The sequence below is a fragment of the Fukomys damarensis genome, unplaced genomic scaffold, assembly GCF_012274545.1.
Source record: "Fukomys damarensis isolate Sample0158 unplaced genomic scaffold, DMR_v1.0_HiC HiC_scaffold_19, whole genome shotgun sequence".
NCBI lineage: Eukaryota > Metazoa > Chordata > Mammalia > Rodentia > Bathyergidae > Fukomys > Fukomys damarensis.
This window is the reverse complement of record NW_022900931.1, coordinates 35,067,762-35,093,808: the sequence shown is the minus strand read 5'-3', so window position 1 is coordinate 35,093,808 and position 26,047 is coordinate 35,067,762. Positions and strand designations below refer to the sequence as shown.

General features: G+C 43.2%; 1 long non-coding RNA gene across 1 annotated transcript; it reads right to left on the bottom strand.

Annotated features, from left to right (window-relative positions):
* Positions 1-104: 104 nt before the first annotated feature.
* On the bottom strand, positions 105-24,918 carry LOC117286844. The gene is made up of 3 exons (XR_004517956.1): positions 24,807-24,918; positions 845-937; positions 105-175 (listed from the first exon to the last, which is right to left on the bottom strand). It is a non-coding gene; the product is annotated as an uncharacterized LOC117286844 (long non-coding RNA).
* Positions 24,919-26,047: the final 1,129 nt, after the last annotated feature.

Here is a 26,047-nt window from a genome sequence, read left to right as displayed (position 1 = left end):
CATGGGTTGAAAGTGAAAAGGTGGTATTGTATCTTAAACAAATTCATTTCCTCACAGTTCTGGTAGCTAGGAGGTCCAAGATCAAGGCACTGGCAGATTCAGTTGTCTGATAAGGGCTCTCTGTTTCCAAGATGATGCCTCATGCTGAATCTTCCAAAGGGGAGGAATGCTGGGCCTTCACGTGGCAGAGGGAGAAGGGCAAAAAGGGATGAACCTCCGTTCCTCAAGCCCTTTTTTAAAAGTGCCCAATCTTATTCACAAATGAGGCATTCTCATGACCTAATTTCCTTTTAAACGTCCACTTCTTGCACCATCACAATTACCATTCGTATTTTAATACCTGAGTCTTGAAAGACCTTCAAAGCATTGCAGGTGGGAAAAGATACTCCAGAATATCTCAAGAACATTTGTGTGTGTGTGTGTGTGTGTGTGTGTGTGTGTGTGTGTGTGTGGTACCAGGGATCGAACTCAAGACCTTGCACTTGCCAGGCAGGCATGGTGCCACGTGTGTGTGTGGTACCAGGGATCGAACTCAAGACCTTGCACTTGCCAGGCAGGCATGGTGCCACTGAGCCACATCTCCAGCCCCAGCATGGAACATTATTCAGGATAAAACACATTGATCCATTAAAACATCTTAATTGGGGCCAGGGATTTAGCTCAGTGCTGGTGTGCCTGCCTCACAAGCACAAGGTCCTGAGTTTGATCCCTGGTAGTGGAATTTTTAAAATCTCAATAAATTTTATAAGATTGAAATTATACAGGGATTGAAGGGGATAAAATTTATTAAATAAAAGATTGGAGTTATACAAGGTTTTGACTTGAAATGTCCCTCAAAACTTACATGCTAAAGGCTTAGGTGCCAGTTGATGGGCTTCTGGAAGTATAATAATCCATTGATGAGTTTATAATTGGATGGTATTGGAGACAGCGGCAACTGAGGAGACGTAGTTAAAAGGAATGGTCATAGAGGTAGGACTCTGGGGTCTGGTCTGTCCCCTGCTCCTTCCCCCCACCCTCTCTCTCTCATCCTGGCCATGCCCACCCATCATGATGTTTCTGCCTTGCAATGGGACCAGCTGTCTATAGACTGAAGCCTTCCTCCTCCTCAAAGCTGATGTTCTCAGCCATGTCACTGCTACACGGACTGGCTTATGCACCAAGTATCTTTTCTGACTACAATGGGATGAAACTAGAACCAACACACCTTTAGTCTGCAAAAGAAATCACATGAGAAATTAGAAAATTGTTTGCAATTCATGTATGTAAAAGAACATATTAAAACTTATGGAATGCAGAGTGCTCAGAGGAAAATTTATAGCTGTAAATGCCTGAAAAAAACTAGAATCTGCAATGTAACCTTCTACCTTAAGGATCTAGAGTAAAAAGCAAGTTTAACCTAAACCTAGCATAAGGAATGAGATAAAAAAGATTGGAACAGGGCCGGGGATTTAGCTCAACGCGCTGTTCAGGGGCCTGTCTCACAAGCGCAAGGACCTGAGTTCGATCCCTGGTACAAAAAAAATAAAGATTGGAACAGAGATAAATGCAATAGTAAAAAACATTATAGAATCAGTGTAGCCCAAAGTTGGTTCTTTGAAAAGATCAATACAATTAACAAGCTTTAAAAAGACCAAGCTGGGCATGTGGCACATGCTTGTAATCCTAGCACTTGGGAGGCTGAGGCAGGAGGATTGCTGCAAGTTTGAGGTCAGCCTGAATTACATAGTAAGACTCTCAAAAAAGAAAAAGATGCAAATTATTAAAAATCAGGAATACGGTGGAAACAATACCAACCTTATAGAAAAAGATTGTAAGAAAATCCTATTAAGCAGGGGTATAGGGAAGAAATGAGAACCAAGAGCTGTCATGTAAAGGTACAAGATTTCCATGATGAATGTAACTGTACTGTGTACCTAAAAAGTACCAATAAACTCAATAAAAGAATCCTTTGAATTACTGTATGACAACAGATGAGATGACCTCAATGGAAGGGACAAGTTCCTGGAAGCACACCAACTCCCAAAACAGACTCGAAAAAATAGAACAGACGTAGCAATGATAGTAACAAAAACGAACTTGAGGGGTCAGGGACTTAGTGCAGGCAGTGGTGCTGCACCTGCCTCACAAACGCAAGGTCCTGAGTTTGATCTCCAGTACTGGGGGGAAGAAACAAAACAAAATTGAATCAGTAATCAAAAAACTTCCATGAAGGAACGATCCAGGCTCTGTGGTTTCAATAGTGACATCAAACATTTTAAAACTTTTTGTCTTTTTAAACTTGAAAAAATAAAGAGGGAATATGTTCTACTGGAATATGTTCTACTGAATCTATGATGTCAGCATTATCCTGATACCAAACCCAGACAAAGACATCGAAAGAAAATAGAACTACTTTACACAAAGGTCCTCAGTGAAAGTGAATCCAGGGGATGGGAGTGTGGCTCAGGGGTAGTGTTTATCTCCACATGCCTGAGGCCATGTTTGAAGTTTGAACCCCAGCACCGCCAAATGGGAAAGGTGTGTGTGTGAGTGTGTGTGTGTGTGTTTGTGTGTGTGTATTCGAATAGTCATTTCTCCTAAGAAGATACTTGTGGGGGCAGTGCTTGGCATTCTTACTCACTAATGGCTAATACGTACGTGGACTGGTACATAACAGGAGAAGTTACCAGGGAGTTAAAAATCAAAGCCACAACGAGATACTACTGCACACTCCCTAGAACGGCTACAATTACAAAGTGTTGGCAAGAATGCCAAGAAAGAGGAAGCTCCATAAATTTCTAGTGGGGATGTAAGATGATACATTTACTGTGGAATAAACAGTATGACAGGTCCTCGAACTTCTAAATACATAATTACCATATGACCCAACACGTCTTACAAATACATACTCAAAAGGGTCAGGGGTGTAGCTCAGTGGTGCCATTTGGCAAGTGCAAGGTCCTGAGTTCAACACCAGTACAAAAATATGTATATACACCTATATTCAAGAGAACATCAAAAGAGGTATTCAAACAAAAACTTGTACATGAATTTTTATAGCATCATTATTATTAGTAGCCAAAAAGAAGCCCAAATATCCATAAATAAGTGAATAGCTAAATTGTAGAATATCCACATAATGGAATATTACTCAACCATAAGCAAAAATGAAGTACTGGTACCTGCTGCAACATGGCTCAGCCTTGAAAACATCCTTTAAAAAAAGCCAGGTGACAAAAATCGACGAATCATATGGTGCCGTTTATGTGAAAAGTCTACAACAGGCAGGCCCATGGAGACAGCAAGCAGATTAGTTGTTTCCAGGGCCTGAAGAAAGGTAGGATAAGAGGCACGGGATTTCTTTTCTGAGTGATGAAAATGTTCAGATTTAGATAGTCATGATGGTTTCAAACACTGTGAATACATTAGAAGTCACTGAATTGTACACCCAAGTGATAAAATGCTGACTTTTTTATTTGAGCCCGGGTCTTGCTATGTAGTTCAGGCTGACCTCAAACTCAGTGTAGCCCAGGCTGGCCTCGAATTTGTTGCAATCCTCCTGCCTCAGCCTTTTAGGTGCTGAGATTACAGGCGTGCACCACCACATCCAGCAAAGTGGTGAATTTAATGTTACGAAGGAAACTAATGAGATTCCGAGGCAAGAGGATTGCAAGTTCAAGCCCTTCCTGACAATTTAGAGGCTTCCTGTTTCTTAAAATAAATATAAGGATGTGCAAAGGTCCTGGGTTCAAGCCTAAATACCACAGAAGTGAATACAACAACAACCAAAACTGAACCCTAGGGCAGTTTCTGTCTTTACTAACTGCTTTCTGTGTACTTAACCACTTCTGTGTATAATCACTGCTTGTACACGCACCAGGGGCAAATTGTTTCTCCAACCCTATCCCTTTCTGAGGTCCAGGCCTGGCTGCATAACTGCTTACTTGCTAACCCTTCCACATGTGTGCTGCCCAGGAAACTTTGACACATTCAAAGCCAAGCTCAATACCTGCCTTTCAGACTTGCTCACCTTTAAACGTTTTGTTTCCCTAAGGAATAAAGATAGTCATTGAGGGGTTACCATGTGTTAGATCTGAAATAAATATTACATTTATTAATTTACGTCGTCCTCACAAAGCCTCAGATTTCGTTGTTCATTCACTCTGCAGCCCGGGTTTGCCTTGAACTCCCAACAAACCCCTCGCCTCAGCCTCCCCGGTGCTGGGATTATAGGTGTCTGCTACCACGTCCAGCAAAACCTCAGATACTGTTATGTTCTCTTTTTTTCGGTGAAAAAATTGAGAGAGAATATCGCTCGTAGAAAGTATGCATCTTAGAAGTAAGGTTAGCTTTGAACAAAGGCATTGTGACTTCTCAGGTCCCGCGTTCCTGATAATCGAATTATACCATCACCTTTTCGCTGGAACCCCCTTGTCCCCTCCTCCTCTTCCGACCAGGCCCATTGATGGCTTCCTCAAGAGCCCATTTCATCTGGACTCCACCCAGTTGCTCTGTTAGGCCAGCCAAGTCCTCGCTGCCCGCTGCCGTCTGCGTAATGGCCTCTGAACGCAGCTGACCGCCTTCACTGAGAACAATCTAATGAAAAATGCAATTTTGTACCTCACAAGCGGGAAATTCATATTCTTCTCGTGCCCAAGGCCCATTCCCTGATATTAATCATACAGTTGACCTCATGAAAATCCCTAGTGAATTTCATAAGAAGAGAAATTGTTAGAAGCTGATCTTCAGATCTCAGGGCAATGAAACGATGTTAAAACTTACTTTTATTCTTCAATGCTTTTAACTGCTGGCTGATTGTCAGCCTCTCTCTCTCTCTCTCTTTTCTTTTTTTGGAGAAAGGGTCTCACAATGTAGTTTAGGCTGACTTTGCACTCACTATGGAATTCAGGCTGGCCTTGAACTCACGGCGAACCTCCTGCCTCAGCCTCCCAATTGCTGGGATTACAGGTGTGCACCACCATGCCTGGTTTGACTGTCAGTCTTTCCAAGCTGCTGCTTTAATTTCTTGGTGATTTGAATAGGTGCACTGGTGATGTTTCCAGTACCCTAATCTCCAGCTTCCTGGATACATACCTCTTTCGCTGTCCCTTGGCCACTCCCCAGTTAAATCTTCTTACTACTAGTAACTGGCAAGCCCTCGGTAATGTCAGTGACAAACAGCCCCTCTCTCACCAGAAGCTCCCATCTTTCCACCTCATCCCACTAGATCCCTACTTCCTAATACCTCTTCAGTCTCACTGGGAATTCCAATTTAGCCTATCACTGTTTAACTGCCCTCTGCGTGTTTCCTCTCCTGACCCTACATAAATTCTTTAGTCAGTCAATGATCACTACATTAGCCCCTTGATTTCATCTCCTACCAGGGAAACCCTAACACTTCTCAGGGTTTATCTATCCCACTGTCACTGTGGTTGACCATGACTGGAAGAATTCATGAACACTAATTTCATGGAATCTCAAAACACTGCCTGGTAAACATTTTCAAATTATTCACTCTTCCTTTTCCTTTTTTTTTTTTTCCTTTGAGACAGGGTCACTCTGTAGCCCAGGCCGGTCTTGAACTCACAGTGATCCTCCTGCCTCAGCCTCCTGAGTACTGGGGTTACAGGCGTGCACCACTATGCCTGGATTTCCTATCAATCCATTTGGACTGCTCTAAAAACAGCATGAACTGGATAGTTTACAAACTATAGAAATTTATTTCTCAGCGTTTTTGTTTTTGTGGCTGAGCAGTCCACAGTGCACTCGCGGGTTAAATGTGTGGTGAGGTTGGTAGATGGTGCCTTCTCAGGTGTCCTCACATGGGAGAAGAGAAGAGGGGTCTGCCTCAGAGTCCTCTCACAAGGATGCTTATCCCAATCCTGTGGGCCATGACCTAATCACCTCCTGATACAGGGGAAAAATAAGTAATTCCCAACCTGCCAGAAGTCAGATAATGTGGAGTTCGTGTTCCCTGAAATCAAAGAATAAATTCTAAGGCACAACAAAGGCAAAGAGTAGGAAAATTCATCGGGGAATAGGAACAGTTCCTGAGAGACAGAAGGGGTCCCAAATGGGTTGCCAGTGAGGCCACTTCTCTAAAAAGTTTTTTTTTAATGTTTTATTTTTGTTTTGTGGTACTCGGGATCAAGGACCCTTGCACTTGCAAGGCAGGCTGCAAAACCACTGAGCCAAATCGCCGGCCAATCTAGAAAGGTTTTATAGAGCAACGTCAAGGTAGGCACAACATGGGTCAAAACTATAATTGACCAATAGGATTACAAGTGTAGTCACTTGGCTAATATTAATCCAGTAGTAACAAGGGCATATGGGTGATATCATTAACCTTGGTCAATAGTCAATAATCGTGTGTGTGTTTTGTTTGTTGGTTGGTTGGTTGGTTGGTTGGTACTGGGGATCAAACTCAGGACCTTGCACTTGCAAGGCAGGTAGTGGAACCACTGAGCTAAATCTCTGGCCCTGTGTGTGCTGTTTTGAGACAGGGTCTCACTAAATACCTCTGGCTGGCCTTGAACTCACTATGTAGTCCAGGCTGGTCTCGACTTGCAGAGATCATCCTGCCTCAACCTCCCAAGCACCAAGATTATAGGCGTGCGCCACCACACCTGGCAATAATCTAGTCTTAGTCTTAGTAGGTGAAAGAGGATAGCCCACCCCTAATGAGATAATGGTTTATTTATATTTAAAACATCTCAAAAGAGCATACTTTCTGAGATTAAGAAACACCAATAATCTTAAATTTTTGTTTATCCTTTAGGAAAGTAGGTCATTCTGGCCATTATGACTTTAATCTTCTTTAGATGTGCCTCTAGCCAGTTCTGATGTGTTTTCACTTTTTACAGTGACCCCTGGAGGGCCCAGCCCTGTCTGACTGCCTGTTTCTACCTAATTTAGCCATCTGTAGCTCTTCCAATGCCTCTCGCCCAGGGATTAGAAATCCAACATGAATTTGTGGGGACACAGACCCAGACTGTATTGTTCACTTTTATGTGGGCCACTCCATGTGACTCCTCTCCGCAGCTCTCCCACACTGGGGTACACAGCCCTCCGCAGCCCACCTGTCTCTCTCCGCCCCTTGCTCACCCCTGGGCCCTTCACCTTGCCATTTTCTGCATTTGAGCCTGATGAACGTGGACTGAGACTTCTGAAAACTGTGAGCTGAAATAAACCTCTCCTTTAGATCGTGTGTATACTGATAGCATGTGTGGCCCAAAGGCCTAAATACTCTGGCTACTTAGAGAAAAAAATTTCGTATTCCCAATGTCTCTCACCAACTCATCTACTCAATATCAATTTAGCAATTCTCCCTTCTCTCTTCTACATTAATCAGTATTTGCTGCTATATATCTTTTGTTTGTTTGTTTGAGACAGGGTCTCACTATGCAGTTCAGGCTGACCTTGCTCTCTTGGAGATCCTCCTGCCTCAGCCTCCCAAGTGCTGGGGTTACAGGAGCGCACCACCATGCCCAGATCACCAATATGTAAGTATTATTATTTCTCTAGAAACAAAAACAACTTTAGTGTCCCTTATCTCTGTAGTCCTATCCTATTTCTTTATTCCCCCTTTACAACGCAACACTTTGACATAATTGTCTACATTTGCTGTAATTCTGATTTGAATCTCTTCCACTCAGGCTTTGTCCTGGTCACCAACATTTCTGCCTTGTCAGGCCTGCCACCTGCTTCTTCCAGTCTGTTATTATTTGGCTTATCGGCAACATCTGACGAAATGAGTCAGTCCTGCTCCGTGATACACTTTCTTCCCTTGACCCCTTCATCAGCACACTGCTTTCTTAACCTGACTGCTCTCCGCTCCACGGCCCAGTCTTTCTCCGTCCCTGCATGGCAGGGCTCTTACCCTTCCTGGCTTCCTCGTCTCCCAAGCTTACGTGTAGCCTTGACTTCTGTCCTGAAATCCCCATCCTTGTATCTGACAACCCGCACAGCTCCCCGCACTGGTGTCAACTTGTCCAACTTGTATCCAGTTCAAACTCCCGCCCGTCCACCCCGAACCTGTTAAGAAATCATCTTCCTTTCACTGCGTTAACTCATTCTTCGTGTTCCTAAGGCTGCAACTTTGCAGTGACCTTTGGCTTAGCTCTTTTTTGTTTTGTTTTGTTTTTTTGAGACAGGGTCTCACTATGTAGTGGAGACTGACCTGGAACTCACTACGTAGCCCGGGCTGGTCTCGAACTCACAGCGATCCTCCTGCCTCAGCCTCCCGAGTGCCTGGATTACAGGCGTGTGTCACCACGCCCGGCTGGTTTAGCTCTTTTACACCACACATCCCTTTGTCCTAGCTTTCTGTTGGCTCTGCCTTTGAAACAGAACCAGAGGCTGGCCCTGCTCAGTGCCTTTCCTCCTCCACTCTGGTCAAGCTACAGTTTCCCTGGGCTTCTACTCTTCTCCCTACAGTCAGCTCTGTGCAGTGGCTGGTGATGTTTGAAACCATAAGCCACACTCGTCCCCGTCCCGCGTCTGCTCAGAACTCCGGCTGGCCCCCTTCCCACAGCGATACCGAAGCTCTAACAGTGGAGAATCCCCGCAGGAGACCCCGCGCCTCTCCGACGTCGGCTCCAGCGTCCCCCCTTGCTACTCTGGACATGCTGCAGACTGAGGGCTTTTGTGCACATGGTTTGCTCCGTGCCGTCTGCTCAAACCCTTTAAGTCATTGCCTCAATTTCACCTGCTCAGGGGCGAGCTTAATCGCCCGATCAGCCTGGCCCGCTTCCACCTGGTCAGCGATTCCTCCTCCTCTGGCCTTGCTTTTTAACACTTACTGTCATGTACTTATGTTTGTTTATGTTTTGCCCACTAATGTAAGCCACCTGAGGGAAGGAGTCATCGACGCCTTTGCTGTCTGATGTACTCCAAGTATGTAACTCATAGTTGATGCTCAATAAATATTTGTTGACAAATGAACAAGAATAAATATACCAACTTTTTAACCACTATGAAATAACCATGCATCGTGTGTGTGTGTGTGTGTGTGTGTGTGTAAGGAAGACTGAACCCAGGACCTCAGAAATACTAAACACACTCTACCACTGAGCTATACCTCCAGCCCCCTGAATCGAATTAATATGACAAAATGAAAAATAATGGAAACAGAGCCTCCATAGATAGGGAGAGAGGGAGAGGTTCAAGGGAGGGCAGGGAATGGGGAAAAAATAAGAATCAAGATGGATTATGTAAAGGTACGAATTCCCAACAAATAGATGTCATTATATTGTTACATTAAATGTGCCAATAAAATTAATTTAAAAATAATAATTATTGGAGCGTAGCAGAAGTCAAATTGCAAATTGGGTACAAATAAAAAAACTAGAACATTTCATATGAAAGTGTAGCATGTGGATAATACCTAATCTCAGAGAAAAACTCATAGTTTTAAATGAATATAATGCTAAACATAATAATTCTTGCCTCCATCAGAGTTCTTATTTTTTTAGCTTTTTAAAATTTTTGTAGCCAGGTGTGGCGGTACACACCTGTAATCACTCGGGAGGGAGGCTGAGGCAGGAGGATCGCTGTGAGTGCGAGACCAGCCTGGGCTACACAGTGAGTTCCAGGTCAGTCTCAACTACATAGTGAGACCTGTCACAAAAAACCAAAAAACAAAAAATTAAAAATTAAAAAAATAAAAGTAATTCTAAATTGGGCACGGTGAGACACACCTGTAATCCTAGCACGGAGAAGGCTGAGGTGGGAGGTTTGCTGCACATTTGAGGCCAGCCTGAACTATTAACTGTCTCAAAAAAACCCAAAAGGAAATTGACTATGATTCTAAAGTGATCCTAAATAATTTCAGATGTATGTTACAGATGTTGGAAGAGACCGAACCTGTATGGCAGTGGTGGCAAAGCTTCCCCACATGAGCTGCCCCGGCAGGCAGGGCCCTGTCTGTGGGCACGAGCCAGGTCGTGAGCCAGGTCGCCCCAGTAGCCCAACACTGGGTAACAGTTGATTTTTCCTAAACTAAACCCTCAGTACTCAGGTTTAATTGCAGAGTTGGCACCTTGTAGTAAGTAAGTGGGTTTTGGGTAGCAGTTTGGGCACGCATCTCTGAAAGGTTCGGCATCCCTCAAAATATGTGGACTGACGTGGGATGTTAAAATAGGGTTCAGTTTAGGTCTTCATAGGTTCTCAGTGTAGGTGTTTTGTTTTGTTTGGAGTCAGGGTCTTGCTAGGTAGTTCAGGCTGGCCTCGAAGTCACACTGATCCTCCTGCCTCTGCTTCCCAAGAGCTGGGATTGCAGGCCTGCACCAGCATGCCCGGTTCAATGTAGGGTCTTGATACTTCTTTTAAAATATATTCCTGGGTCCTGAGTGGCATATTCTATAACTATCTGTTGGTAATAATCGACCTCAGGATAAAAACTATAAAGCATCTATCTCTATTGGTATGACTTGTCTTCTACACAGTAATTTTGTCATGTACATAAATTCAAAACTTCATGATAAAGAATTACAGCACTTGTCAGGTGTGCTGGTACAGGCCTGCGATCCCAGCACTTGGGAGGCAGATGCAGGAGGATCAGTGTGTGAGTTCGAGGCCAGCCTGGGCTACACAGTGTGACCCCCCCCTCAAAAACAAACAAAAAACTGCACAAATAAAGTTAAAAAGTCGAGTTTTTGATTATAAAGTTTATAATATAAATATTCTAAAGTTATGGATTTAGATAAAATAGTTGCTAGACATAAAACAGTAGTGAAGTTAAAATGTAGACCATAGAAGAGCTCCTAAAATTACTAGAGACCAACAACTCAACAGAAAAGTTGACAAAATATTTTGAGATGTTATAAAAAAGAAATACAGATGGGCAATAATACTCAGTCTCACATATAAGATAAAAACATCAATGAACTTCTAGGCTAAGACTAGAATGGGCCCCTGCATGTACAGGCGAGGGTTGGGGAATGGGGAAAAATAACCTGATAAGTCATGTAAAGGTGCAAGATCCCAACGATGAACGTAACCATACTGTATACCTAGTATGTACCAGTGAACTCTAAGAAAGCCACTCTGGTGACAGCAGCGTTTCTGCCAGTGCAGTTCTGCAGCACGGGTGGGATGGAGGAACATTAGAGGTAGGCCTAGCTCTGCTCTGCAGGCTCACACGGTCCATCGAGCGGCGGGCACCTCTGCTCGGTCCGCGGCCGCTCCAGGGGCGGGCAGTGCAGCTGGGCTTCCCGTTAGGGGGAGGCCTGGCTTATCTAGGGCCAACCGAGGGGCGTCCCGGGCAGTCCCGCGGGGACTGATGTTTGTAATCTGCTGGGCCTGGGGAGAACTCCCGATTTTGGTTTTCCATGGACAGTGCTGCTTTTAAAGTTTAATTTTCAACAGTAAATTGACTTAAAGTGTTAGAAAAATATTAGACATTTGAATATAGCAAAGCAATTTTAAGTGAGGGAATTAATTCTGAGGAGCACCGGTCTCAGGCAGATCTATGATCTGTCTAGGTTAGATCCTTGTTATAGCTGTTCCAAGTCTCAGGGACCTGAGGCAGAACTTCACGAAACTCCAGACCCCAGCACCAGGGGGTATAAAAAGCGTAAGGGACGGGCAGCTCTGCCTAAGAGTGAGAAGTCAAAATACTTAGCTTTGACATTTGTGGAAGGTGTGAAAGACTGCAATGGATGTTTCAGATGTTTCATTTTCACAAAGCTCGGATTCATCCCTGTGCTTTGTTTGTTTTTTTTTGAGATAGAGTCTCGCTGTGTATTTCAGGCAGCCTCGAACTCACCATGTAGGCCAGACTGGCCTCCAACTCCCAGTGATCCTCCTGCTTCACCCTTCTGAGTGCTGGGATTACAGGTGTGCGCCACCACGCCCGGCTATCCGCATGTGTTTTATACTGTTTCTCAGTCATCACTGTAGATCTAATTTCCCCTTAAAATATGATGTGTTCACATATATGTTCTAAGGCTCTGAGGTGCAGAATATACAAAGAATTCTGTGCAACTCGACAACAAAAAGCCAACCTAGCTTTAAAAATGGCCAAATACTTGAACAGATCTCTCCAAAGATATACAGATGGCCAATAAATACATAAAAAGATGCTCGACATCACTAATCATTAGGAAAATGCAAATCAAAACCCACTGAGGGCTGGGGCTTTAGCTCAGTGGTTCTGACACCTGCCTCATAAACGCAAGGACCCAAGTTCAATCCCTGGTACCAAAAACAAACAAAACTCCAGTGAGACAATACTCCCCCATTATAACAGCCATCATAAAAGCAAGCTAACAAGCGTTGCCAAGGTCACAGAGAACTGGCCAACCTGTGCACTGCTGCGGGGATGTACAGTGCTGCAGCCACTGTGCAAACCAGTCTGGCGGTTCAGAAGGGAAAGCAGCTGGCAGGCTGTACACGCCTGTAATCCGGTTTCCAGGAGGCTGAGACAGGAGAATCACTAGCTCAGGGCCATCCTGGGCAGCTGAGTAAGATCCTATCTCAAAATCAAAAGGATTGGGGGTATGGGCCAGGGATTTAGCACAGTGGGGCCCTTGCCTGCCTCGCAAGTACCTCCCTGGTACCAAAAAAGAAAGAAAAAAGAAAAGGCTGAAGATATAGATCAGTGGTAAAGCACCCCTAGGTTCTATCCTCAGTATGGAAAAAAAAACCCAAACTATGAATATCATATGTCCCAGCAATTCCACTTCTGGGTGAATGCCGCCCACCAAGCAAGGACTTGAGGAGATATCTGTACGCTTGTGTTCATAGGACACACATAGCCAACCAGTGGAAGTGAGCCAAGCGTCCACTGATGGATAAGCGAATAAACAAAATGTGATTTATACATACAATGGAGTATTATTCAGCTTCAAAAAGGGAAGGAAGTTTTGATACATACTACTAAACGGATGGGCTTCTACGACATGATTCTGAGGAAAGTGATTCAGTTACAAAAGGACAAATATCATATGATTCCATTTATATGAAGCACCAACTGCAGTCTGATTGTGGACGGAAAACAATGGCAGTTTCCAGGGAAGGGGGGCAGGTGGGAATGGGAGCTCTTGTTTAATGGGTACGTAATTTGTTTGGTAGGGCAAAAGAAGGTGTGCGGCCGGATGGCAAGGACGATCGCACACTGAAATGTACATAATGCCGCTGAACTTTATGGTCAAAATAGTTGTGTGCATGTTTTAGTTACTTTTCTCAGTGCTGGGACAAAAAAACCCGACACCCATAAATTAAAGGAGGAAGGGTTTGTCTCGGTTCACAGTTTGTAGAGATTTTTGTCCATAGACAGCTGGCTCCAAGGTGGGGTGACTTGGCAGAGGGGCATCACAGAGAAGAAACAGTTCCTGGCAGGCAGGCAGAAAGCAGCAAGCAGCAGCAGTGAGCCTCCCTTTCCCTTGAATTCATTAATTAACCTGGTAACAGGGATCGAACTCAGGACCTTGGGCTTGCAAGGTAGGTGCGGTGCTGGGGAGCTAAGTCCTCTTTCCCTTTATTCTACTCAGGCCACAAGCCTATTTGTGGCTGTCATCCTCACCCAGGGTGGGGCTTCCCATTGAACACAATGATCCCATTTCCAGGACTATGTTGAACCAAGCAGGAGACCGGATTGGTTCAGACACCTAGATCCAGCCATCCCTGAACAGCTCACCTATGAGCACATTAAGCTTTGGGCGGGCACCTAGACATAGTCATCACGATATTTTATTATAATTGAAAATTATATGTGGAATTATTAGCTGCATAGTAGCGTGACACTGTATGTTACATTTTAAATGGGTAACCAGGTATACAGCACAGACAGCACCCAAGACAATACCCAGACCCTGCTCACAAAACGACATTATTTAATGTAATTTGCACACGATGGCTGTGTTACATATAAAGAATCAGACGGATGGAACATTTCTTCTGGATCCTAATCTTAGGCTTTTGTTTTTGCAATTCTGCTAATATTACAAGACCAAAAAAAAAAAAAAAAAAAGGGGGAAGCACAGGGGGTCTGTTGTGCCAGGAAGTTACCCAAAACAGAAGCACCAGTTTTCCAACATGCATGATGCAACTCCACGTGGCCAGCGTTATCACACAAAAATAACTGTTGCTTGGACTCTACCTGTTAAGATTCCTGGTTTATCTAAATCATTTTGCAATGCAAAGTTTCCTCTGTGGAACTTCTTTTTTGCAAAACAGTACTTGGGCTGTACAAAATCCTAAATCAATGTAAGTTAATGGTACACAACTTCTTTTTTAGCAAAGCCAATGTGTTTTTTTTTTCTTTTATTTTCTTTAGGTAGGGGTGTTGAGGATGGAACCCAGACCATCCAATGCTAAGCACACACTCTATACCCAAGCTACACCCCCAGCCCAGGAAAGCTGATCCTTCTATTGAAAAAATGTTCCTAATTTTATCTACTGTTTACCAAGATACTGCAGTTGACTGCTCTCTTCTTACAAGTGAATGTTTGTGTCCAAAGTGTTAGGCACTGCACAAACTGGCAGCGTTTCTCCAGAAAGGGTTTGGGTGTGGAAATAGCCCTCATCTTTCCAGGTCTGCTGTCTCTTGTTACTCATTACCGGTCCATGCGCTGTCCTCTGTCCCAAAGGCCACGTCCACTGAGGAAGCCTTTGTCCTTGGTCCAGTCCTGGAGCAGCAGGCAGCTTTCCCGGCCTTCAGCAAGTGGTGGGAGGCACTTTCTCAGAGTGAGCAGAAATTAATGAACAATTACCTTCCACGTTAGTGTTTTTCCTAGGCTGCGGAAGAAGTCCAGCACGCTAGGTGAGCAGTTCTGCCACTGAGCTATACACCTCGCTCTGCTTTAGTTTCTTATTCTTGCAGTTGTTTTGCCAGTGAATAGCACCACTAGGTAGATTACACGTAACTCTTCAACTTCTAATTTCTTGCCACTACCTCAAAACCTTTATTATCCATTAACTGTTGTCTGTTGTTGAATCATAGCAGAAGAAAGGCCTGCAAGGTGGTTTCCTGGGGCCCTTTTATTCTCCTAAATTTTAAAGGTACACTAATTTAGAGTCCTCTGCTAAAGCAAAATTTGATTTATAAGCAGAATGTGATAGAAACTCCTAGGAGTCTCTGATACTCCTACGATTACATCTGGTTCAGCAGGGTCCCTCCGGTTCCTGCAGCTGGCAGTCACCATGTCTGTCGACATCTCTCTTCACAGATGCTCAACCCCATCAGGTCGTCATAGAACCCACTTCCAAGCATGCATATTTGAGTTTTGTTCATAGTTTGAAATCCTGCATAGATCAGGGAAGCCATTCAAGCTATAGTGTAATACAGTTTAGGATTACAAACACCAGGAATGCAGGTTTTCATTTGGTGTTTGAGGAAACATTATAATCCCACCCATAAATGCCCAGCATTTCCTCATTAATCACATGTGACTATTATCTTGGGACAGTACCACTTCTGGGGAATACATTGACTTGTTTTATGTACTTTTGGGCCACTGCACTGAGAGCTTTGCAGTAAGGCATGCAAAGGGTACTTACAGGCTGGTGTGCATTCTGCAGCCCCGCCCGGCAGGATGTGCCGATTCGCTGGCTGGGCTCCGGATTTATTACATTGGCATTGTCTTCTTACCAAGCTCTAGGGAAACTGGTTCATAGTACTGAGTTCTTTCCTTTTAAGGTGTTGTTTCCTATTTTTTTTTTCAACTTTCATCACAAAATAGAGAAAAGGAATACTCATTAGCTGTATCAAGAAAACATTTTAAAACTCTTAGTTTACAAAAATTGAAAGCAAAATTTTGGTGTTCTCCTGTAAAAATATTTCACGCTAACAGGACTATTGACCTGTTTACAGAGTGAATGAATTTATACAGGGAGCATGACATATATATGAAAAGCCCTGTCACAAGGAGGCTTTCTCCCATCAACTTCTCCTTGTCTTACTAGACTTTGAGTGGCGCTTCCTCTGTCCAAAAAACAAAAACAAAAAAATCCTATCTGCCCACTTCCCTTGTAGTTTGACGCTGTGATAGCCAATAAGACACGAGCAGCTGCGTGCTCCTTTCTCTTCCTATTGGCCACAGAGTGTACATCACAGTTTGTGCCCGAATGGTCAGAAGCCGCGTGCTAAGGACAGTAGAGCAAAACACCGGAGCCCGGGCCCTAACTCCGTGGAATGGCCTTTCAGCTCTAGAGAGATCACTTCTAGATCTTTTTAATGTCGGGCAGAGAATAATGTATTTTGGTGAATCAGGGTAATTTTGTATTTTCTGTTACAGCTGAACTCAATTCAAGTTGATAAACTCAAACATAAGAAGAAATTATTTCCTTTTGGAAAACATGCCACAGTGTGTTCTCATTTGTTTAGTTGTGGTTAATTGTTGCATCTCCATTTAATGAGGGGAGACCAGTCCAAATGATGTCCGCAGAGTAAATAATAACAGTGTGGGCTCACTCTTAACTTCTCAACAAGTAGAACGCAAATAGCTTTCTAATTGAAATCTGCTTTAAAAAAAAAATTGCTAATTCAAATCAGCATTCATTTTTTTTTTCTTTGTACGGGGGATTGAACTCCGGCCTTGCACTTGTGAGGCAGGCAGCAGAATCACTGATCCAAATCCCCGGCTCAGCATTCATTTTTAAATTCTTGTGTCCAGTCCAATTGTAGAAAAAATGTCAAGAGTAATGTGTGCTCTGATGAGTTCAAAAGATAGAGCGTGGAGCCCGGCATGGTGATGCACGCCCATAATTCCAACACTCAGGAGGCTGAGGCAGGAGGATCCCTGTGACTTTGAGACCAGTCTGGGCTACATAGTGAGCTCCAGGACAGTTTCAACTACATTGTGAGACCCTGTCTCAAAAACAAACAAACAAACAAACAAACAAAAAATTATATATAAAAAAGACAGTGTAGAATTAGTAAGTATATTTTGTTTTGTTTTTTGTTTTTTCTTTTTTAGTAAGCATATTTTGTATTGAAGAGGGTTGCCCTCAGAGGACCGGTAATGTCTTATTTCTTGACTTGGATAGTAATTTCATTATATTTTCCCTGTAGTTATCCATTAAATTGTACATGTGTTTATGTTCTTTTCTGTATTATGTATCTCATAATAAAATATTTAAAAAGTGAATTTTGTTTTTAAAAATATCTTTCACTTGTTTTGAGACAAATATTTTGTTTTTGACAAAAAGAAATATAGGTTTTATCAAATATAGGTTTTGTTGTTGTTGAAGACATCAGTTGTTTTTTGTTTGGTTGGTTTTTTGTTTTGAGACAGGGTCTCACTGTGTAGTTGAGACTGCCCTGGAACTCACTATGTAGTTCAGGCTGGTCTCGAACTCACAGCGATCCTCCTGCCTCAGCCTTGTTAGCACTGGGATTACAGGCGTGCGTCACCAGGCCTGGGTGTTTGTTTTTTGACACAAGGTCTTTCTGTGTTGTCCAGTCTGACCTTGAACTTGCAATGTTCCTTCTGCTTCAGCCTCCTCAGTGCTGGGATCACAGGCGTGCGCCACCACGCCCGGCACTATCAAGAGATTTAACTGAAGTTTTAAGAACAATTCCAGAAAGTTATCAGACTTTTCTTATGTAGCACCATCTTCTGCTTGGAGAACAAGGTGAGAAAAGGTGTCTGAACAGAGCAAATTTTAAAAACTACAGAAACTAACAAGTCTTTCCATAAGAAATAGAGTAAAAGAAGCTCCAGTCTGCAGCAAAGCTTGAACACAGCAAATACACTTTTGAGCTTTAGTTCAATTTCATCTATAAAAGAGGCATAATAATCCTTGCCCTTCTATCTCACAAAGTTGTAAGAATACAGTGAGATATGTCAAAGGCTTTTAAGGAAGCACTTGATAAGCCTGTTATTATTAATACACTGATGTATTATAGTCGTGGTCCAGATTAATCCAAGTTATTGGAGGAAATGTATTAGGTTACACAGCATGAGCTGCTTTGGCACAAATGTGAGCCTTCTCTGGGAATTAACGCCCAAACATTTCCTCTCTCTCAACATCAGCAGCACGCGGTGTGTCGGGGGAGCTCCTCCGTGGCTCTCATTTCATTCTGGAACCTGAGATGCTTTCATCCTCCAGCGGTGCCATCTTAAAGTTCTCTGCTTCCTGCTCCGCAGGTGGGAAAGAGAAAACAGAACTTACACTTGCCCTTCACAACTTAAACGTCTTTATTTTTTGGTATTGCTTGTTTGTTTGCTTGGTACCCGGCTCAAACTCAGGTCCTGCCCTTCAGGACTCACACCGAAGGTGTCACGCGCCCTTCGCTCGCATTCACCTAGCCACAGCTAGTTCTGCAGTTCACCCCAACAGAGGGGACGCACAGCATTCGTGAAATGCAGGAGTTCCTCATTTGAAGTTTATGAATAGTTTTATGATATTTGAGCACCCTTTGAAATTTTATACAAAAATACGGGCTTGCTATGTAATGTTTATTTTTTCTAGGGAAGGGGTCTGTAGCTTTCATTAGATTTAGAGGAGTATGGGAAGGGAAAGATTTAGCAACTGTAGATTAAGGCAAGTGGAGAAAAACTATGCCTTGCTTTCCTTCCTTGTAATATTTAATACGGGATGCTATACTGCCTACTTAATAGAAATGACATCCACAGACAACGAATGTCTCAGTTAGACTAAGTATTTTTTCTTTTCTTTTCTTTTTTAAATTTAAATTTTGCTATATCTCATCCCCCTCCCCTCCCTATGTACAAAAACTGTTTCCATCTTTCCTTCTATTTTCACGAGTTTTTCTTGTCCCTTCTTTCCTCCCTCCTCCTTGTTCCCCTTCCCATGTGAACACTTTCTTCCCATTTCCCAACATCCATTATACATCTCAGTCCTTATTTCCCTTTCAGTTTCTCACAGCAGAGAAACAATGCGGTATTTGAACATGTGCGTCCAATTTATTTCACTTACGAGTATGGCCTCGAGGTCCATCCTTTTAGCTAGAAATGTCTGAAGCTCGTCCTTCTTTATGGCCGAGTAGTACTCCATTGAATAAAAACAACACGTCTTCCTTATCCACTCATTGGTTGATGGGTATCTGGGCTGTTTCCAAGATCCAGCTATTACAAACTGCTGCTATAAACATGGGTGTGCACATATCACTGTGGTATGGTGCTTTTCATTCTTTTGGGAAGATACCAAGAAGAGGAATAGCGGGGTCAAATGGAACCTCTAATTCTAGTTCTCTGAGGAATCTCCACACTGATTTCCACAGTGGTTGTATCAGTCTACACTCCCACCAACAGCGGAGCAGGGCTCCTTTTCCCCACAGCCCCCCCAGCATTTGTTATTGGTTGATTTCTTGAAAATAACCATTCTTTATGGAGAGAGATGGACTCTCAGTGTTGTTTTAATTTGCATTTCACAAACGACCAGTGATGTTCATATATTTACTTGCCATTTTGACTGCTTCATCTGAGGAGTGTCTATTAATTTCAGATGCCTTTTTTTTTGTACTGAGGATCGAACTGAGGACCTTTCACTTGCGAGGGAAGTGTGGTGCCACTGAGCTAAATCCCTGGCCTTTTTTTTTTTTTTCTTCCTCTTCTTTTGTCAGGTGCCCATTTTTTGATTGGAGCTTTAAATTTGGGGGGGGGTCTGATTATTTGGAGTTCCTTATATATTCTAGGTAGCAGCCCTTCATCTGATGAATAGCTGATGAAAATTTTTTCTCAGACTCTGGGTTGTCTCTTTACTCTGTTGGTGGTTTCTTTTACTGTGCAAATTAATATGATGAAGTCCCAGTTGTTGATTCTTGTTTTTTTGTTTTGTTTTGTTTTGGTTTTTTTTGGAGACAGGTTTTCACTATGTAGTTGAGACTGCCCTGGAACTCACTATGCAGCCCAGGCTGGTCTCAAACTCACAGTGATCCTCCAGCCTCAGCCTTCTGAGTGCTGGGATTACAGGTGTGCGTCACCATGCCCAGCTGATTCTTTATAATATTTCCTGTGCAGTCTGGGTTTTGTTCTAGAAGGCAGATATTCTTAACCTCTTTGTGGATATGGGGAATCTAAGACACAGAGAGATCACATAAAATGTCTCAAGTCACACAGCTAGTAGAAAGAGGACCTACAACTTGTTTTTGTTTTTCTTTCTAGCTTCAAAAATCTGCCTATTGCACTGGGTGTCTTAGTCGTTTATCACCCACCATTAAAAATAAGATGTAAAAGTTAAGATGTAATAACCTGAATATATTCATAGTTTTTTCTCCTCCAAACTGAACAAACAATAAAATGTCAGAGTTTACTAGATAATATTGTAGAAATTTCTGTGGATGAACTGACAGACCACAACAATGATGAAAATCGGTTGCACACAGAACTGGCTATAAATGGAAAAAGACAAGCAGTAAATAGCCAATGAAAGAGCAGCAAAGAACTTTCACCCTATTCATGTTTAGACAGACAGACAGCTGGATACAATTTTGGGATAATTTTGCAAATAATTTTCACAATAGTTGCACTTAGCTAGTGAGACCATTTTTTCTGATTTTTTACTTTTAACTCTGAAACCAGATTAAAAATATTAACCATTCCTACAATGTACCAAGAGCAACGAATGATCCATACAGCCATGTGAGGGAACTCTCTGCTGCTCTTATCTTTGAGCAAACTGACAATATGGCCAGGATGCTATTTTTTATTTTTGTAATGGATTCAGAAGTAAGAATTTGTAAACCAGTGTGGTGGCACACATCTGTAATCCCACCACTCTGGAGGCTGAGGCAGGAGGATTGCTGTGAGTTCGAGACCAGCCTGGGCTAAATAGTGAGTTCCAGGTCAGTCTCAACTACATAGTGAGAACCTGTCTCAAAAACAAACAAATAAACAAACGACAAAAAAGAAGAATTTGTATTTCAGTTAGAATTTCTGTTATTGTTGGAAATGCCAAAAACTAACTCTGGCTCTATTAAGTAAAATGGAATTTACTGGGAATGTTTACAGAATTCCTGGAAAGCTACAAGGACTGAACTTGGACCAAGAACAAGAATGAAGTTGCTGTTCAGGGTCAGGGAACAACTTCTTAGCACAATTTGTGAGACAGTAACAGCATTTCATCATTTCTAAGTGTTATGTCTCATAACTGCTTCACTAGTTCAAAATTCAAAGTTCTAGAGTGTCCACTTAACCAAACCTAAATGAGGCTCAGTTCTTCCTGCTAAATCCTCACCCTTCATCCTCAGTTCCTCTAAGAGAAAGCAGCTAATCCCCCGCTAAATTACACACAATGGAATGTTCTTACAGAAAGATTAGGGTGCCACTCGGACAGCTGAGCACCTATAACTGTCTCTTCTTGTGTTGACTTTCCGTCATCTCACTAACAACACAGGCCCTTTGTGAGTAAACCTTTAGGGAAGAAAATTTAAGACTCAAATGTCTTCAATTTCTAAGTTCAGTTGCAAATGTTAAATTGAATTATAAATTAGATATACATATATAATATTAACTTATAAACACCACTTATCTCTTAATTACTACTCTTTCCATCCCAGTATTTTTCAGAGAAAATCCATAGAAGTGTTAACAGGTAGTCTCCTTTTAAAGATGGCTTTTGCCAAACAGATGTTAGCAGATTTTGGGTTGCTTGCGTCTCCTTTTGGAATTGGTTTCCAGGTTTTTCTCATATGGAAGAAAGAGTTAAATGAAGCGTGCAAAACAGACAAGTAAAAAAAAAAAAACAGTGACAAAGTTTATTTGAAAAAGTAAAAGTGGAGAGTGAGGGAGAAACTGGCTCTGCAGAGCAAGCTTGGGCTGAGAAAAAGAGGAAAAAGCAAGATAAAAGTACACCTTGGAGGACACAGGGCGGGCCGCCATGATAAAAGCCATAATGCTGAGCACCTCTTGCAACTGTCCTTTTACACTATTCAAATCTCAAGGAAACCCGTGAGAAGTTCTCCATCCGGGTCCTGAGAGGCGGTGCCAGGATCCCACGCCTCAAACTGAGGTTAGGTCTGGCATCCTGCTGAAAACCTGCTGGAGTTCTCCTGAGAAGTTTGGGAACTGCTCTCGCCTGTGCTCCAGGGTCCTGTAATTAATTAGCAGGTCACACCTATTTCCCCAGTCAGTTTTGCCACACCCTGGTCTCATGTCTCAGAAGCATGTCTTGAAGAACGTAATTATATTCTTGAATAAGCTCAAGGAAGTTCAATAAAGAAAAGACACTGTGAGGGAGTAGCTACCAGGAGTAAAAAGAGAAGAAAGAGGAGATGAAGAGACCGTACAAAGGGAAAAAAGACCACAGTAAGACACTAGGTGCACTTTTGGGCCACTGTTTTCCTAAAGCAGTCTCACTCCTTTTGCTAACTTGTATCTCTCATTTCCTGTCCGCTATCGGTTCCCTCCTCTCCCCACCTCGCCCTACCATTCTCTTCCCTATCCCTTGGATCGGTCCCAGTGAGTTCTCTGTACCCAGGAACAAACACTATTCCAAGCCCCTCCCAAACTTGTAGGCTTCATTCAGATCCCAGGGAGCCAAGAGAACCGATTCCTGCCCAGTACAGCTGCCCTTGTGTAATCACACCGGGAGCTCCGGAAGGCTGCGGTACTGGCAGCAGCAGGCAGGGAAGGCTTGAACAGAAGCCTGGTGGAAGAGGTGACAACAGGTACCCTTTATCGTCTTCAGTACCTGAAGTTGTTCCAAAAGAAGAGAGCAGCTCCTAGTGGAGCCCAGTACAGCAAGCCAGATGTTACCCACCCCCGAGCACGGCCTGTGGCCCGCCACGAAGTCTGCCAAAGCACATCTCTTGACAGCGTATTTTGTGACACCTACCACATTCTCTCCCACGTTCAGCAGAAAGAGAATGGCAGAGCTAGCTGCTTCATGTTCTAGTTTTTCTCCAACGACCAACAAAACCGCTGGCTACTGAACTCGGGAAAGTGCACGCACGTAGTCCCGAAAGTGTTGTCTACTTTGAAAATGAGGAGCTGTATCACACAAACAAGCGAAGAGTAGCAGGGTTCCAGAAATCTGTAAACAACTCTGAGATTTTGATAAAGTTAAAAGGTAGGGAAAGGTAGGTGGAAAATAAGTAGAATGTTGCAAAATCTTTCTACTCCATGAATTTTCAAAAATTGTTTTCTTCTTCCTTGCTTGTTAGGAGTTGCCCTCCGACTGGGGATTTGGCTCAGTGGTTCCACTGCCTACCTCGAAAGCGCAAGGACCCGAGTTCGATCCCCAGTACCAAAAAAGAAAAAAGAGTTGCCCTTATTTCCTTATTAAACATCGTCTCAGTATGGCTAGGTTTTGTCCAATTTTGTGAATAAAAAAGTTTTTTTTCTATCAGAAATAGTTATCATGGAGACTTTGAAAATGGGAATATTTATAATGATGGACTTAAGGAAGAATAAAAATAGGTCAGTTTAGACAGCACCTACACACATATATAATATAACCTGTAGAGTTTTTAATAAACTGAACAGCACAAAAAAAAAGGAATTCTGCATGAGAATGTTTTTAAATTTTTTTATGAGGATAAGTTTTGGATAAAAATTTTATAAGAAACAAAAAGCAAAAAGAAGATCCATATACTTTGCAATTCTATTTGAAAATTGGCAATGGTTCTGGGAATATACTCCTGAGTATGGTAGGCGTTATGATATGCTCGACAGGGAAGATGACAGCTTCTGAGAAAAAGATCATATTAGCTTTGTGATACTGAGATGGGCTGGTGAGAGAAGAGAAGAGGAAACAAATATCATTTGTAACTTTTAGAGAAATCCTGTTCTCTTAATGGATGCAAGAGTTTTAAATCAGGAACAGATTAGGGGAGATACGCCTGGTTTTGGTTTTCTAGAAAAAGGGAACTCGACTTAAGACACTTTGAAAAATCAGCTTTAAACTGGGTAGGTGTTGACTTGATCATGGAGTATGGAGTTTTTAGACAGGGGTGTAGCTTACTGGCGCTATGCCTGCCTGGCAAGTGTAAGGTCCAGAGTTTGATCCCCAGTACAAGGGAGGGGAAACAAAGAATGGAGTTTTTGCTTTGACTGAAAGGTCAGACTTAAGGACAGACAGAAAGGAAAAGTACTTCGTTAGCACCCAAAGGGAACTGAGAAAAGATGTGTAGAAGTTGCTTTACTTTTTCTCTGTAGCAGGCAGGGTAGATGGTTAAGCTTAACTCTGGTCTTGGCCTGGGGGTGGAAACAGTGAAGTTGTACGAAAACTGGAACCCAATGAAAAGACAGCTCTAGTGCTGTTTTGTTGTTTGCCTCCTCAGTAGTAACTGTTCGTGATGCCTGGCCTGGGCCAGCGTAAACTACTTTGTACGTTGTAAATGGCGACACCAACACAGATCAGGAGAGGCAGAGCACCCCCGGTGTGGTTCCAAGGACATCCCACAAGCAAAGAGTGGGCTCTGTGGGTCCCTGGCGGTGTTTTCAGTAGGGGTTTGGCGAGGCGTGAGTGGACCCGCCCAGCCCTGAGCCTGCTCTCTGAGTTGCCCACGCACATTTCTGCCCATCCGTTTTCCACTTTCTTTTTTTTCTTTCCTCACTGAGTTTATTGGTCCATTTCAGGTACACAGTACAGTTACACTCATCATTGGGATCTTGTACCTTCACAGGACAGCTCTTGGTTCTCGTTTTTCCCCCACACCCCTGCTCCACTATCTTCTTTTTTTCAATTTAATTTTTATTTTTTTCCGCTTTCTTCTTGGTAGTAACACACGGCTGTCAATTCTTTCTAACCCTAATGGGACATTAGCAAGGACAGGCGGAATGAGGGCTCGCAACACCTGCGCACAAAGGCTTGGCCTCTTCCACTGCCCGAGACCCTGCCAGTCCCATGGCTTCCAAGGGGATAAAGAGCCATTCCGGTCGGCCCAGCCTCTCCAGGGGGAGACCCCTACTTACTGCGAGCTCAGCTGACTCCAAGCGAGCGCAGACTTCAAATTGCTAATTTACAGGGGCTGGGGCTGTAGCTCGTGGCACAGTGCCTGCCTGGCAAGTGCTAGGTCCTGAGTTCAATCCCTGGTACCAGAAAAAAAAAATACAAATTGCTAATTTAAAGAGTTCTGAACAAATAATTGGCTGCTGCTTTAAACAACTACATTTTGGGGATAGTTTTTACATGTTATGAGATTATATATTATAACATTTATTAAAATATAATATTATAATATACATTATATAGAAAAATGGAGCACCACTACTAAAAAGAAGACATCAATTATAATTTTTAAGCAAAATTTTGTTACAAGGCTTTAACAAACCCGCAGGACATGGGGGCTATTGTGGCTTGAATGCGTCGTCACGGGTGTTGAGGACTCATTCTCTGTTTGTTTTTGTTTGTTTGTTTGTTTTTGAGGCAGGGTCTCACTGTGTAGTTGAGACTGACCTGGAACTATGTAGCTCAGGCTGGTCTCGAACTCAAGATCCTCCTGCCTCAGCCTCCGAGTGCTAGGATTACAGGCGTGCGCCACCGCGCCCGGCTCAAGGACTCATTCTCTGATTCAGCCCTGTTAGGAGGGAGACAGTTGGGAGCTGTGTAGGTCGTGAGCACGCCACTCTTTTGCACAGATTAATGCCTACGTGTTTCAGTCATTTCCTGTCACTGGAACATGATACCCGACACCCAAACTTAAAGAAGGAGCAGTTCATATTCGCTCAGTTTTAGGGGATTCAGTCAGTCCATGGTTGGCTGGCTCCAAGGCAAGAAGGACATGGAGGAAGGGTCTGGCAGAGGAAAGCTGCTCGCCTCATGGTGGCCAGGAGGCAGAGAGAGAAGGGAGGAGCTGGTCTCTTGCAGGTCAGCACCCAGGCCGCCTCTAAGCAGGCCCCAGCTCCAAACAGCTAGCAAGCTACAAACTCATCAGTGATCTGCTAGCGAGTATGGCGCCCAGCAGGATCTAGTCACCTTCCAAACACAAGAGTCTTTGGGGAACACCCTAGGTCTGTCGAGTCTACGGTCCTCTGCCCTACCAGCTGAGCCCCTAGATCTAAACCATACCACGATCACAAAAGGGCTTGAAGCTGCAAGCTCGCTCTCTTGCCCTCTTTTGCCCTCTCCTTGCCCTCTATTAAGTAATGAAGGGGGCAGGGGATTTGGCTCAATGGTTCCACCACCTGCCTTGCAAGTAAGTGCAAGGGCCTGA